Here is a 15725-nt window from a genome sequence, read left to right as displayed (position 1 = left end):
ATGAAGAAATTAAAGCCATATGAAGTCATATTAAAAAATTCTCTAAATCACTATTGATCAGAGAAATGCAAATTAAAACAATTCTGAGGAACAAATACATAAATAAATAAACTGGCAAGCATTCCCTTCTACTAAAGGCTTCATTTTTAAAACTACTACTTCTGTTACATCACTAATTTCAAAAGAATTACCTTTCTGAAAACTTAAAATTAAATAGAAAAACAAAACTGACCAAAAGATTTTTCAGGTTTAATTGATAATTTTATGGTAATTTAGATTTTAATGGCTCATTTTCATTTTTGTATTACAACCATATTTTATTAGAAATGTCTTCTTCTAAGACCAAGACACCTCTGTAGGCCATTTTATGTATTATATCATAAAAATGTTCCAAATATTTTATCCTCATTTTTCAATATTCATTAAAATTGGATTCACAAACTAATAATGTCAAGTAAATAGCAAATATATAGTATCTCATGCAATAACAAAGTGATAAGCAAATGTCAACATACCATATATACCAAACAAAACAGCATAACTGTCATGAGAAGTGGAAATACAATTGATTATCCTTACTTGAAGAATACCTAAATGACATCATTATGGTGTAATGAAGGTAAACTGTGTTGGATTGTGGAACCTATAAAAACTTGGGAAACTTTACAAATTTGTACATATTCATGTTCTGCTCCTAATATTTCTCCTGGAATTTTTGGACACCATTCTCCAGCCATTTCTGAAACCATACTGACTCTCGGGTAGATTACTATCTTACCAAAAAACCTCGCAGGCAATGATTGAGACCCCCTGTGATTATCTGTTGAAAGTGCTGTGAAAGGTTCAGTCCATCTCTTCAGTATTATGTTTTTGTCATTAATCAATTAATCCATTGTGGAGTATTTGAGATCCAAATTACTCACTCACAGAGAACTTCTTTAATCTGTTGACATTAAGTCTTCGAAGGTAATTGTCTTGCCTTGAGACCACAAAAATGCATGGCATTTTCTCTTTTGAGCCTTCTCTATCAGGTTTCTGTTTATCCAATGTCTTCTCCCACAAATATTGAGTGTATTCGAAGTCAAGTATGAATTAGAATTATGTATGGATTGTGATGTGTTTAACATTTATATAACTACTTTAACATATGCAACATGGTATTTCTTTTGACCTGTTAGGTAGGTAATTGATTAAGAACTGAAAGTATGTTAGTTTTGAATGGTTGTTTTAATAAATGGAAAATATCACTTAGAATTCAAAAGCTAGATAAAGTGGTAAGTAAGGGAAGTACATTTATCCTCAACAGAGTTGACTCTAGGATTCAAGAGAAGGCTCTGAAATTGATTGTAACTATATGTTTCTGGTCTCCTTCTGGGAAATTAAGCTTTTTTTTTTTTTTTTGCCTATGTCCCTTTTCAACTACAAGTATCTTATGTTGAGTGAGAAATTGATATGCTCAGGTGAAAGATTTGAGACCTTTAAAGAGGTATAGATGTTTATCTCATTTATGTTTTATTCTTGCAAGTAATGTTTTATTTTTTCCAAATGGCTCAATTTGGCACAGCTTGTCAAAATTCTATATAGATCCAAAGCTACAACCCAGAATTCATTCGATCCAGATGTATAGTTTCATCAATATGATTAATTCTTGATATAGAAACTCCACAACTGCCAATCATAAATACACTTACCTCCATTCAAAATGGTAGACAGGGTAATAAGAGCATATTTGAATTTATCTCCTAATAAGTATTAGTGTTGATCAGGGTTTATTTAGTTTTGATTTATTCTAGCATCCCCCTGAATATTTAGTTTCATGTGCCCAAAGTATCCACATGACCATGCTAGTTCTCCTGAAATTGCCCCACCTTCTTCACTTCATTTATTTTATAGTGATAGCCCAAAACTGGAAGCCAAAAGGACCACATGAATACCAAATTAGAAATCTGGAAAGTCAAAGATAAGATAAATAAAACTGAAAGTAAAAGAAATTAATGAGCCAACAAAACAAGAAGCTGGTTTCATAAAAATTCAATAAAATAAACAAAACATTGATTAATTTAATATTTTTTTAGTGAGGCAATTCGGGTTAAGCAAATTGCCAAAGGTCACACAGTTGGAAAGTGTTAAGTATCTGAGGCTACATTTGAACACAGGTCCTCCTGACTCCAGGGCCAGCTATCCACTACACCTATCCATCTTGCGACCTTGGTTAGTTTGATTTTTTTTTAAAAAAGGAATGAAGGAAACAATATTATAAACATCAAAAATGAAATAGATGGATTATCTATGAAAAGGATTTTAAAAGATATTTTCCATAATTATGTGAATTATATGCCATACAATCTGAATATCTAAGTGAAATGTATGTTTATTAATGGGAAAGGAACTTTTATACTTAAATAATATCATTTTTTGATATCAAAATAAATTGAGCAAGCTATCAATAAACTCCCTAAGAAAAAATTCTTAGGACCAGATGGATTCACAGATGAACTCTAACAAACATTCAGAAAATAATGAATCCCAAAATTTTATAAAGTATTTGGGGAAATAAGCAAAGAAGTATTACCAAATTCTATTTATGATATGAACATGATGCTGATATCTAAAACTAGATGAGCTAAAGCAGAAAAAGAAAACTACAGAATATTTCCCTAATGAATATTGATGAAAAAATTTAAAATAAAATACAAGCAAAATGATTACAGCAGTATGTCACAAGGATCATGACCAGGTGCAATTCATGTCAGAAATGTAGAAGTGGTTCAAATCTAACAAAACCATTAGTACAATTGACCATATGAATAAGAAAATATTCCAAAATCACAACTATCTAAATAGATGCAGAAAAGATTTTTGACAAAATAATATACTCATTTGTAGAGGGCTGAAACTCTTGAGTCGATGCACTGAAGTCAGGTCAGCCAAGCACTTTAGGCTAACTACCGACTGGACAATACTCTATGGGCATATGCTTGGAAAATGGCCCTTCCCACTATTCTGTGCTGGCTCGATGATTGGTGTATACAGACAATTGTAGGAGGGAGTAGGAGGTGGAGTAAGACTAGCCAGGGTCACTTTGGCAGTGGATAAGGAAGAATGATGTTGTGTAGATCCTGCTTCCATACCCTTCACTTCTCCTAAAGACCAAGAATAAAGACTAAGGACTTTTGCTTATCCTGACTCCAGCTGATTCTAAGGTATCCTGGGTGCTAGTGCAGTCATCACACTCATTCCTATGGAAAAACTATAAAGCAAAGGAATAAATGGATCTTGCTTTAAAATTATAAATAATATCTATCGAGAACCATCAACAAGTATTATCTGTAATGGGGACCAATTCTAAGCCTTTTCAATAAGATCCTGAATGAAACAAAGATGGTTATTATCATCAAAATTATTCAGTATTATACTAGAAATGCCAGGTATAGCAATAAAAGAAGAAATTTAAAAGAAGAAATTAGAATAGGTAATTCAAAAACAATAATAGCATTCTTTGCAGATAATATGATGATAGAGTATCTTAGAGAATCGGCTTAAACTAGCTGCCAACAAACTCCAGCAACAAGAAATAGAGAAATTCAACTCTATATAACTGAAGATAATATAAAGTACTTAGGAATCTACCTTCCATGACAATATCACAAACCATACAAACACAAATATTTAAAAAATACTTATTTTCACAAAAAAGTCAGATTTAAACAAATGGGAAAATATTAATTCCTTATGGGTAGGCCAAGCTTATACAATAAAATAGGAATTCTATCTAACTTATTTTGATTTTTCAGTGCCAGAACAAACTATCAAAAATTATTTTATGGTACTTGAAAAAAATAACAAAACTCGTGGGAGAACAAAAAGTCAAGAACGTCAAGGAAATCAATGAAAAACTGTGAAGAAACGTTATTGAGCAGTACCTTATCTCAAACTACTTCACAAAAGTGTAATCATTTAAGCGTAATGCACTGGCTAAAAACAATTAGAATAATTGATCAGCTATAAAATACTTTGCAATAAGTGACTGAAAAGAAATATAGTATTGATAAATTCAGATACACAATTTTGAGAGAAAAACCTCATCATTTGATAAAAAACTGCTAGAAAAACAGAAAACAGTGTGGCAGCAACCGGGTATAGACCAACATATCACATTGTAATACAAGATAAGTTAATGGTTTAGACATAAAGGGTAACAATATAAGACATAAAGATCTAAATCACTGTTGATTAATGAAATTAAAATTCTAAAACTGAGGTATTATCTCATATCTTTTAGATTTGCTGTTGTAATAGAAAAGGAAAAGTGACAAATGCTGTAGAATATATGTCAAAAAATGAGACACTAATACCCTGTTGATTAAATTGTAAACTGACCCACCCATTTTGCAATTTGGAACTATGCCCAAGGGCAATCTATCTGTGTTTTCATTTGATTCAAAAGTACCACTATGAGGTTCGTACGTATCCCTAAGGGAAAAAAACAATTAAAGAGGAAAAGAAATTATTTGTGTAAAAATGCTGATGAAAGCTCTTATGTTGTAAATGAAGGGAATGCCCATGAATTGGTGAGTGGCTAAACATGATATATAACTGCATTAAAATACTACTGTAGTCTAAGAAATTAAAAGAAGGACTCCAAAAAAACCTGGAAAGATTTACATAAATGATGAAAAGTGAAGTGAGCAGAACCAGAAACACATTGTACATTGTAATATCAATATTATTCTATGAATAACTGTGAATGATAGTTATTCTCAGCAATACAATGATCCAAGACAGTTCCAAAAGGCTCAAAATGGAAAATCCTATTTTCCTTTAAGGAAAAAAAACTAATGGTATCTCAATACAGACAAAATCATACTATTTTCACTTTCTTTATCTTTTTTTTCTATTCTTTCCTTTCTTCCTTCCTTTCTTCTTTCTTCCCTTCTTCCTTCCATTCCTCTGTTCCCTTCTTCCTTTCTTCCTTCTTTTTGTTCTTTATTTTTCTTTCTTTCTTTCTAGATCTTTCTCTCTGTTTTCTTCTACAAAATTATTAATATGGAAATATACTTTATATAATCTCTTTTATAAGCTATACAAAATTTTTACTTTTGGGGATGCATTGGGGAGGAAAGGAGGGATAGAATTTTGAAATCAATACTTAAAGAAAAAATAAATGTCAATTACATGATTTAAAAAAAAGTAAAATATTATTTTAAAAATGAAAAGAGGGGGATTTTATAGAGCCCTAGAGGAATAGAGTCTTATCTTCCTGGGTACTTAAAATGGAAGTCCTGGGACCAATGAAAGGAAAGCATCAAGTGTAAAGGGACTTCCTAAGTGAAATGGTTGCCATGATATAGTGAGAATGCATTAGGTGGAACCTTGAGAGTAAATAAGACCTATTCCTGCTGAACTCTGTTGGTAATATAGAGAGATATTAATTATTTCTGTTGATTTATTTTATGTCATACAATTTTGGGAAAGTAATTGTTTCAACTAATTTTAGCTTGTTTTCTAGGTTCCTCTAAGTAAACAATTGAATCATCTACAAAAGTTGATATTTTATTTTTATTTTTGCCTATGCTATTACCTTGATTTCATCTTTAGAATATAGTTGGTATTTCTACCATTATATTAACTTAATTCAAGGCTTAAGTAAAACCAACCTTCTTTCCCAATTCTCCATTTTTTGTCACATAACATAATTAATGAATACTAAGGATATCTGTTTGTATAAATTTGCTTTTTTTTTTTGACACTGTTTGTGGCTGTTTTTACATCTTTGTTATATTCTATTTGTGCCAAGATTTTCCCTGTCACCATGGTAGTTTTTATTGCCAAGATTTTTTGGTTGGCTTTTTTTGTTGTTTCTTTTGTAGTTTGTTTATTTTCACAATCTATTCCTTTCTTCTTTTTTCTTTTTTTATTTTTCTGGATTTGGATATATGCATGTGTTTGTGTGTGTGTATACACACACATTATTTTTTAAATACACATTTCTTCATGAATCATGTAGAGAGAAAAATTCAGAACAAAAGGGAAAAACTATAAGAAAAAATTTAAAAGTGTTTACATTCAGTCTGCATCTCTCACTGGATGCAGATGGGTTTTTATATTCAAGGTTTATTGGGATTGTTTTGAATCACTGAGAAGAATCATATCTTTCACAGTTGGTCATTGTACCAATTTGCTGTTATTGTTTATACTATATTCATGGTACTACTTCTTTTACTCAGCATCAGATCATGTAAAACTTTCCAGGCCTTTCCAAAATTTGTTTGTTCATCATTTGATATAAACCAATAATATTTCACTACTTTCATATACTATAACTTATTTAGCCATTCCCCAATTTATGGGCATCTACTTATTATCCAATTCTTTGCCATCACAAAAAGAGCTACTATAAACAGTTTTGTACATATAGCTCCTTTTCTCTTTTTTTGGTAATATAACCCCAGTACATAAACTTCTGGATCAAAGAGTATTCACAATTTGATAGCCCTTTGGACATAGTTCAAAATTTCTCTCCAGAATGGTTGGATCATTTCACAACTCCACCAACAATTCATTAGTATGCCAGTTTTCCCACATACATTCCATTTGTCAATATTGTTTCCTGTCATCTTAGTTATTCTGAGGAGTGCTATTTGGTACCTCAGAGTAATGCTATAATTTGTTTTCCTCTAATAAATAGTGATTTAGAGCAAACTAACTGACATCTTAAACTGACATCTTAAAATTATCTCTTTATATCCTTTGACCATTCATCAATTTGGGAATGAATTGTAGTCTTATAAAGTTCCTCATAAATTTCAGAATGGAGGTCTTTATCAGGGACACTGGCTGCAATTTTCCCCAGCTTTCTACTCCCCATTAAAACTTATTTGTGTGGATTTTGTTTGTGCAGAAACTTTTTTAATGTTCTCTAGTTCTTCTAAATTCTGAGTTTGTCTTTGCAGATAGGCACCCTAATATTTTATTTCACCTACAGTTATTTTAAATGGAATTTCTCTTTCTATCTCTTGCTGCTAGGCTTTATCAGTAATATATAGAAATGCTGATAATTCATGTGAGTTTATTTTATATACTTCAGCTTTGCTAAAGCTATTTTTTCAAGTAGGTTTTTGGATGCTTCTCTATGATTCCCTAAGTGTATCATCATCTCATCTACAAAAAACGATATTTTTATCTCCCCATTGTCTCTTCTAATTCCTTTCGTTTCTTTTTTTTCTTATTGCTTATTTTTTAGAAACCAAAGTTTCTAGTATAACCTTGAATAATAGCAGTCTTTCTTTTTTATTTTTATTAAAGCTTTTTTATTTATAAAACATATGCATGGGTAATTTTTCAATATTGACCCTTACAAAGCCTTCTGTTACAAATTTTCCTCTTCTTCCCCTCCCATCTCTCCTAGATGGCAAATAGTCCAATACATGTTAAATGTGTTAAAATGTATGTTAAATCCAATATATGTATACATAGTTATCCTGCTGCAAAAGAAAAAGTGAATCAAGAAGGAAAAAAAACTGGGAAAGAAATCAAAATGGAAACAAAAACCAGAAAAAGTGATAATGCTATGTGGTGGTCCACACTTAGCTCCCATGGTCCTCTCTTTGGGTGTAGATGGCTCACTTTATCACTGAACAATTGGAATTAGTTTGAATCATTTCATTGCTGAAGAGAGCCACGTCCATCATATGGTCTTTTTGTTATCGTGTATTATGATCTCCAGGTTTGGCACATTTCACTTAGCATCAGTTCATATATGTCTCTCCAGGCCTTTATGACTCATTCTGTTGGTCTTTTCTTATACAACAAAAATATTCCATAATATTCATATACCACGATTTATTCAGCCATTCTCCAATTGATAGGCATCCATTCAAATTCCACTTTCTTGCCACTACAAAAAGGTCTGCCGCAAACATTTTTATACATGTGGGTCCCTTTCTTTTAAGATTTCTTTGGGATATAAGCCCAGTAGAAACACTGCTGGATCAAAGGGTATGCACAGTTTGATAACTTTTTGAGCATAGTTCCCAAGTGCTTTCCAGAATGGTTCAATCCATTCACAGTTCCACTAATAATGTATCAGTGTTCCAGTTTTCCCACATCCCCTCCAACATTCCACATTATCTTTCCCAGTCATCTTAGCCAATCTGAGAGCTGTGTAGTGGTATCTCAGAGTTATTCTAAGTTGCATTTCTCTGAATCAATAGTGATTTGGAGCACCTGTTCATATAACTAAAAAAGTTTCAATTTCTTCATCTGAAAATTATCTGTTTATATCCTTTGATCATTCATCAATTGGAGAATGTCTTGAATTCTTATTGAGTCCATTATCTATATGTTTTATAAATGAAGCCTTTATCAGAGCCTTTGAATGTCAAAATGTTTTCCCAGTTTATTGCTTCCCTTTTAATCTAGTCTGCATTAGTTTTGTTTGTATAAAAACTTTTTAACTTAATATAATCAAAATTATCTATTTTGTGATCAATAATGATCTCTATTTCTTCTTTTATCACAAATTCCTTTCTTCTCCATGGATCTGAGAGGTAAACTATTCTATGTTCTTCTAATGTGTTTATAATATCATTCTTTATGTCTAGATAGTGAATCAATTTCGATCTTGTCTTGGTATACAGTGCTAGTTGTGGGTCAATGCCTAGTTTTTTGCCATTCTAGTTTCCAATTTTCCCAGCAGTTTTTGTCAAATAGTGAATTGTTATCCCCCAAAATGGGGTCTTTGGGTTTGTCAAACACTAGATAACTATAGTTATTGACTACTTTGTTCTGTGAACCTAACCTATTCCACTAATCCAGTGCTTTATTTCTTCACCAGTGACAAATGGTTTTGATGACTGCTGCTTTATAATATACTTTTAGATCTGGTACAGCTAAGCCACTTTCATTTGATGTTTTTCATTAATTCCCTTCCAATTCTTGACTTTTGGTTCTTCCAAATGAATTCAGTTTTTATAATTTCTAGACCAGTAAAGTAGTTTCTTGGGAGTTTGATTGGTATAGCATTAAATAAGTTTAGGTAGTTTTGGTAGTTTTGTCATCTTTATTATATTCACTTGACCTTTCCAAGAGCCCTTCATTTTTCCAATTGTTTTGATCTGACTGTATTTGTGTAGAAAATGTTTTATAGTTTTGCTCATATAATTCCTGACATTCCTTTGGCAAATAGATTCCCAAATATTTTATACTATCAACAATTATTTTAAATGGAATTTCTGTTTGTATCTCTTGCTGTTGGATTATGTTAGTGATATATAAAAATGCTGATGATTTATGTGAATTTATTTTGTATCCTGCAACTTTGTTAAAGTTGCAGATTATTTCTAATAGCTTTTTCGTAGATTCCCTGGGGTTCTCTAAGCATACCATCATATCATCTGAAAAGAATGATAATTTGGTTTCCTCATTACCTACTCTAATTCCCTTAATATCTTTCTTAACTCTTATTGCTGAAGCTTGCATTTCTAATACAATATTGAATAGTAATGGTGATAATAGGCAACCTTGCTTCACTCCTGATCTCATTGGGAATGGTTCCAGTTTATCCCTATTACATACAATGCTTGAATAGCAGTTTTTCTGACTCTGACTAATTCAGTTCTTCAGTTTTTTATAGTTTTAATCTTCTCACATACCTTTTTTCTTCTAAATTATATGTTACTAATACATTTAGAAAGATAAGGTTTTGCAAAGATGAATTTTGTTTTTTTTAAATATATTTTGACTATATCAGGAATTGCTCTTTTTATAAACAGTCATGAGAAAGATACTTTTTAATACATTATATGATCTTAAATGAGTCAATTTACAAATGATTTCTCTATTTCTTTCTATTTGTTTCTTTGTTTTATTATTATAGTCTTTTATTTACAAAATATATGCATGGGTAATTTTTCAACATTGACTCTTGCAAAACTTGCTGTTCCCACTTTTCTTCTCCTTCTCCCCACCCCCTCCTATAGATGGCAAGTAGTACAATACATTTTAAATATGTTAAAATATATGTTAAATCCAATACATGTATACATATTTATATAGTTATCTTACTGCATAAGGAAAATTGGATCTAGAAAGAAAGAAAAAAAACCTGAGAATGTAAACAAACATGCAAGCAAACAATAACAGAAAGAGTAGAAATGCTATGTTGTGGACCACCCTCATTTCCCATAGTTTTCTCTGTAGGTAATTCTTTTCTTTATTGAACAATTGGAACTGGTTTGAATCATCTCATTGTTGAAGAAAGCCACATCCATCAGAGTTGATCATCATATATATTGTTGCCATGTATAATTATCTCCTGGTTCTCCTTATTTCACTTAGCATCTATTCATTTAAGTCTCTCCAGTCCTCCCTGAATTCATCCTGCTGGTCATTTCTTATAAAACAATAATATTCTATAACATTCATATGCCACAATTTATTCAGCCATTCTCCAACTGATGGGCTTGCATTCAATTTCCAACTTCTAGAAACTACAAAAAGGGCTGCCACAAACATTTTTGCACATTCAGGTCCCTTTCCCTTCTTTAAAATCTCTTTGGGATATAAGCCCAGTAGTAACATTGCTGTATCAAAAGGTATGCACAGTTTGATAACTTTTTGAGCATAGTTCCAAATTGCTCTCCAGAATGGTTGGATTTGTTTGCAATTCCAACAACAATGTATCAGTGTTCCAGTTTTCCCATATCCCCTCCAACATTCATCATTATATTTTCCTGCCATCTTAGCCACTCTGAGACGTGTGTAGTGGTATCTCAGAGTTGTCTTATTTTCATTTCTCTTATCAATAATGATTTGGAACACCTTTCCTATGACTAATTTCTATATTTCTTTGAAAATTATCTTTTTTAAATAAGTGATCCATTTCTTAGATATGTCTGCTAACTTATTTTTATAAAAAGAAATTGCCTTGGGAATTACAATTAATTTTCTTAATAGTTCAACCATTTAATCAATTCTGCTCATGGAACAATTAACACTTCAATTAAGTATACTACTGTTATAATTGCTCTCACAATATTTTCATTTCTTGACAATATGGTAAAAAATTAAGTGCATATTAAACCCTTGGTTATGCATGGGTTTAGGCCAGGATAGTCTAACTTCTCTTTCTTCTCTGAGCCACATGGATATATTATGGTATATAAATAATATTTAAATAAATTAATGATGAAAAATTAAAAAGTATTCCATGATTATTAAAAAGTCTATCCCTCTTAAAATTTCCTTCATCAATTTAACAAATTGTGATGTGACCTGGTAATTCAAAGATTTTTCTAGTCATTGTTGTTTGGTTAACTGACTTTCACCAATGGAGGAAAAGTAGTGCTATTTTAAAGTAGCCATGTGGCATCACAGAATATGACACAAGATATCTGGCCAATTTTATGTTGTAATGTCATGAAATATGATATCAAAGTATGATATTCTTTGACATGGCTTTAAAGAAGTCCAATAGTTTGTAAATTACCTTTAATATACTTACCATTTGGTTTGTTAAAATAATAATCCACACTGTATTTTCACTCTTTTGACTTTTTTATTGTCTTTTCATGATTCATAAAATCATGACATGATAAAGATATTCTGCTACTTCTATTTGAATACCTTCATTTACTCCTCTTGAAATTTGGAAGCTTACCATTCTGTGCTTTTTTGCTGCCATAAATTTTATTTGCCAAAGCTCTTACTTCTTTTGTGGGTCTCTGCTATTTTTGATTCTTCTGCTTTGGGCTTTTTAATTTCATTTGCTTCTTCATTACATCAGGACATAGTCAATATTCTGTTAAATCTCTCTCAGATTGGAGATAAACATTAATACTACATTTAGCATCATTAGTTTTTGTCATTTCAACTCATTCATGATCTTCTACGTGAGATTTTTCCAGAGATCTTGTGTTAGCTCTTTCCCTTATCTTGTTCTTATTTTGTGTATGCACTTCAGATATCTTTTTGTGAATGTTTTCCACAAAATAACATGAACTATTAAAAGACAGAGAATTTTGTTTTGCTTTTTATCCCTAGTTCAATGTCTACCATGTAGTAAGAATTTAATGATTTGTTTTGATTAATTTCTAAAACAAAATGCTAGCTATAGCCAGTTATACCTATAGCAAGTGAATTGCCCATTTATATATTCCTTGTACACTAGCAGCCATTCAGAAAGCACCAGTTTTATAAAGAGAATGGACATCTTGTGATCTCTGCCTACCATATTAGAGAGTAAGAAGATATTAGTATTAGTCCAAATTTGTATTCATGTAGTATGCTAAAGGAACTTCAAAATTTAAAAAAAAGTATTTATATAAAGCCATGAGAGGCACCAAGATGCATAGTAGATGTGGTATTCCAAGTAAAAATATTTAATTCAGAGCATCATATGCCAAAGAGAACAGTAAATCTCTAACACAGAAAAAGGTGACATATCTGGTAATAACACATGAAAAATACATTCAATCAAGTTTGTATTACAAAAAGGGCATTGGATTAAAAATCAGGCAATACAAAATTCAAGCTCCCCTGAGACACTAATTGTTTTAATTGAGATAATAATTAGGTAACCCTGAGCCAGTTATTTAATCTCTCAGTGCCTGTTTTCTTATTTGTAAAAATAAATAAGCTATACCTGTCAATGACTTCTAAGCTTCCTTGCACCTTTAAATCTATTCTCCTCTAATATTATAATACAAATGTGAAGTGGTATGCATTTGAGAAAAATAATGATTAGCAAAATAAGAAGTCTTGAACTAAGGAGATCTTAAAGATAAGAACAAATCTTCATAAAATAAAAATATATTTTTAAATGAGAAAGAATGGGGCAACTAGAAGTGCAATATAGGGCACTTACTCTGGAGGCCTCCTGATTGTGCTCAAATGTAGCCTTATACTGGACAAATCACTTATCTCTAGTTTGCCTCTCTCTCCCCACCAAATAAAACAGAAAATAGAAAACAAGGAATAGAAAAGGAGCTTTTGTTTGTATTGTCATTTCATTTTCTTCTGCTGCTGAATGCTGAATAATAAGACATTTAATTATCTAAAATAGAGAGAGTTTTTTTCCTAATCTAGCACCTTTGGATAACTGGTAACTCTGTCAGGCAAAATTATTTTCCATTCTAATGTTAGAGGACCAACTATAAACTAATCAAAATGTCAAAGGATTTGTTTTCTATCTTTTAGTTGCAAGTAAAGGTTGCTGTCTTTGTAACCTTCTATAAGCAAAGTATTAGGGGAAAGGGGTCTCTGTGTGTGTGTGTGTGTGTGTGTGTGTGTGTGTGCGTGCGTGTAGCTGTGTGTCTGTATATTTGTGCCAGAGACAGAAAAAGAGAGAGAGAGAATAGAAGAGAGAAAGGAAGAGGAGGAGAAGAAGGTTGAAAGAGAACAATTTCAAAATAAACACTCATAAAAGCTCTGAAATTTGCTTCCTCTTCTTTCCCCCTCCCTATTGCTATATTTGGTCAGTTTTCTGTCAAAACAATTTTTATTATATGATATACTGCTTTTAGTATTTCAGGGCAGTAGAGCTTGCCATACAAGCTATTTTCCAACAATTCTATCATTAAAAAGAAAAAGGAAAATGAATCTTGATTAATGTCTGATTCTTTATATATAATAAGAGCAATAAAAGTCTACCAAACTATATGGGCAATAGAAGTTACATGTTAGCTCCCTGCTCTAGCCCCCACAAAACATATAATGCACACATTCATTGATTCAATTTAAGACCTATCATGTGGCAAATACTTCTCACAACCAAAAATATCTTCTCTCTGTCTCTGTCTCTGTCTGTCTCTGTCTCTGTCTCTGTCTGTCTCTTTTTCTGTCTCTGTCTGTCTCTGTCTGTCTGTCTGTCTCTCTCTCTCTCTCTCTCTCTTTCTATGTCTGTCTCTCTATCTCTCTCTCTCTCTCTCTCTCTCTCTCTTTCTGTGTGTGTGTGTTAAAGAATTTTCTTTTTACATTATACATAAGGAACAAAGAAATACCTCAGCTGAAATAAGAATTCCTTTATATAATGCATCAGGTAATGCATTTTGAGTTGAGAATAGCATTTCATAGAAGAGCTTTGCTATGAAAACTCTTCTGGCATAAAATGCTCTTTAGGAAGATCCCCAGAGTATGTTAGTGAAAGTTATTTTCCTTCCACTGATGTGAAAACTGAGAGACAAACGTTTGGTAGTGGGAGAAGTACTACAACAAACTCTGATGGAGGATTATCATGCTAGAGCTTGTATTCCCTTAGGTAATGCCCTAAGATCCAAATCATCATATAGAGATGAGATTTATGAGACATTTGTTATGATAAATGTATTTCCCATTTTTTACTATCTTATATTTAATTCTCTGTTTTTGATTTGAAGCTGATTGATCATTAAGAGCATGGGACAAAAGAAAACAACAGCTAGTGAAACATAAGTGCTTTCTATATTAAGTACTATCAAGTTTTAACCATGTAGCATGCAAAATGTAAACTTTCTTTTCTAAGAAAGATTTTAATCTTTTCTTCACTTTAAGATGAGTTTTAACCTTAGGTAAGGGTTTTTAATATTTGATTATTATAATTATTTTTTAATTTTATTTTTAAAAGTTAGATATTTATATTCATTTTAAAACATTTTCAGATGAATAATGTTGGCACAGAGAAATCAGAACAAAAGGGAAAAAACATAAAAAACAAAACAAAAATGGTGAAAATAGTATACTTTGACATACATTCAGTCTGCATAGTTTTCTTTCTGGATATATATTGAATTTTACATGCAAAGTTTATTGGAATTGCCTTGGATTACTGAACTGATATGAAGAGCTAAATGTATCATAGTCAAACAACCTATTATCTGGCTGTTTTTTCTGGTTCTGCTCACTTCACTCAGCATCACATCATAAGCTTTTCCAGACTTTCTGAAATAAGTATGATCATTATTTTATTTTTAAAATAACTTTTTATTTTCAAAATAAATGCAAAGATAGCTATCAATTTTCACCCTTGCAAAACCTTGTATTCAAAGTTTTTCTCCCTCCCTTTCCCCAATTTCCCTACCCTAGAGAGGGTTACAATATAGGTTAAATATGTGCAAGCTTCTAAGCATATTTCCACACTTATCATGATGCACAAGAAAAATCAGATCATAAAGGAAAAAATGAGGGAAAAAAACAAGCAAACAACAGCAAAAAAGATGAAAATTCTATGTTGTGATCCACATTTAGTCTCCACAGTCTTCTCTCTGGATGCAGATGACCCTTTCCATCATAAGTCTATTGGAACTAGCCTGACTCACTTCACTGTTGAAAAGAGCCAAGTCAATTACAATTCATCATCATATATTATTATTGTTGCTGTGTACAAGGTTCTCTTTGATTTACTCACTTCACTTAGCATCAATTCATGTAAGTCACTCCAGGCCTTTCTAAAATCATTCTGCTAATCATTTCTCATAGATCAAAAATATTCCATTATATTCATATGCCATAACTTACTCAGTCATTCCTCAACTGATGGGTATACACTCAATTTCCAGTTCCTTTCCACTACAAAAAGAGCTGCTCTCAACCATTTATGCACATGTGGGTACTTTTCTCTTTTCAATTATGTCTTTGGGATACAGACCTAGTAGTTACACTGCTGGATCAAAGGGCATACACAGCTAAATAGTTCTTTGAGCATAATTCCAAATTGTTCTGCAGACTGGTTGGATCAGTTCAAAACTCCT

This window comes from Sarcophilus harrisii, chromosome 1 (assembly GCF_902635505.1).
Source record: "Sarcophilus harrisii chromosome 1, mSarHar1.11, whole genome shotgun sequence".
In the NCBI taxonomy this organism is placed as follows: Eukaryota; Metazoa; Chordata; class Mammalia; order Dasyuromorphia; family Dasyuridae; genus Sarcophilus; species Sarcophilus harrisii.
Note: the sequence above shows the minus strand (reverse complement) of the source record.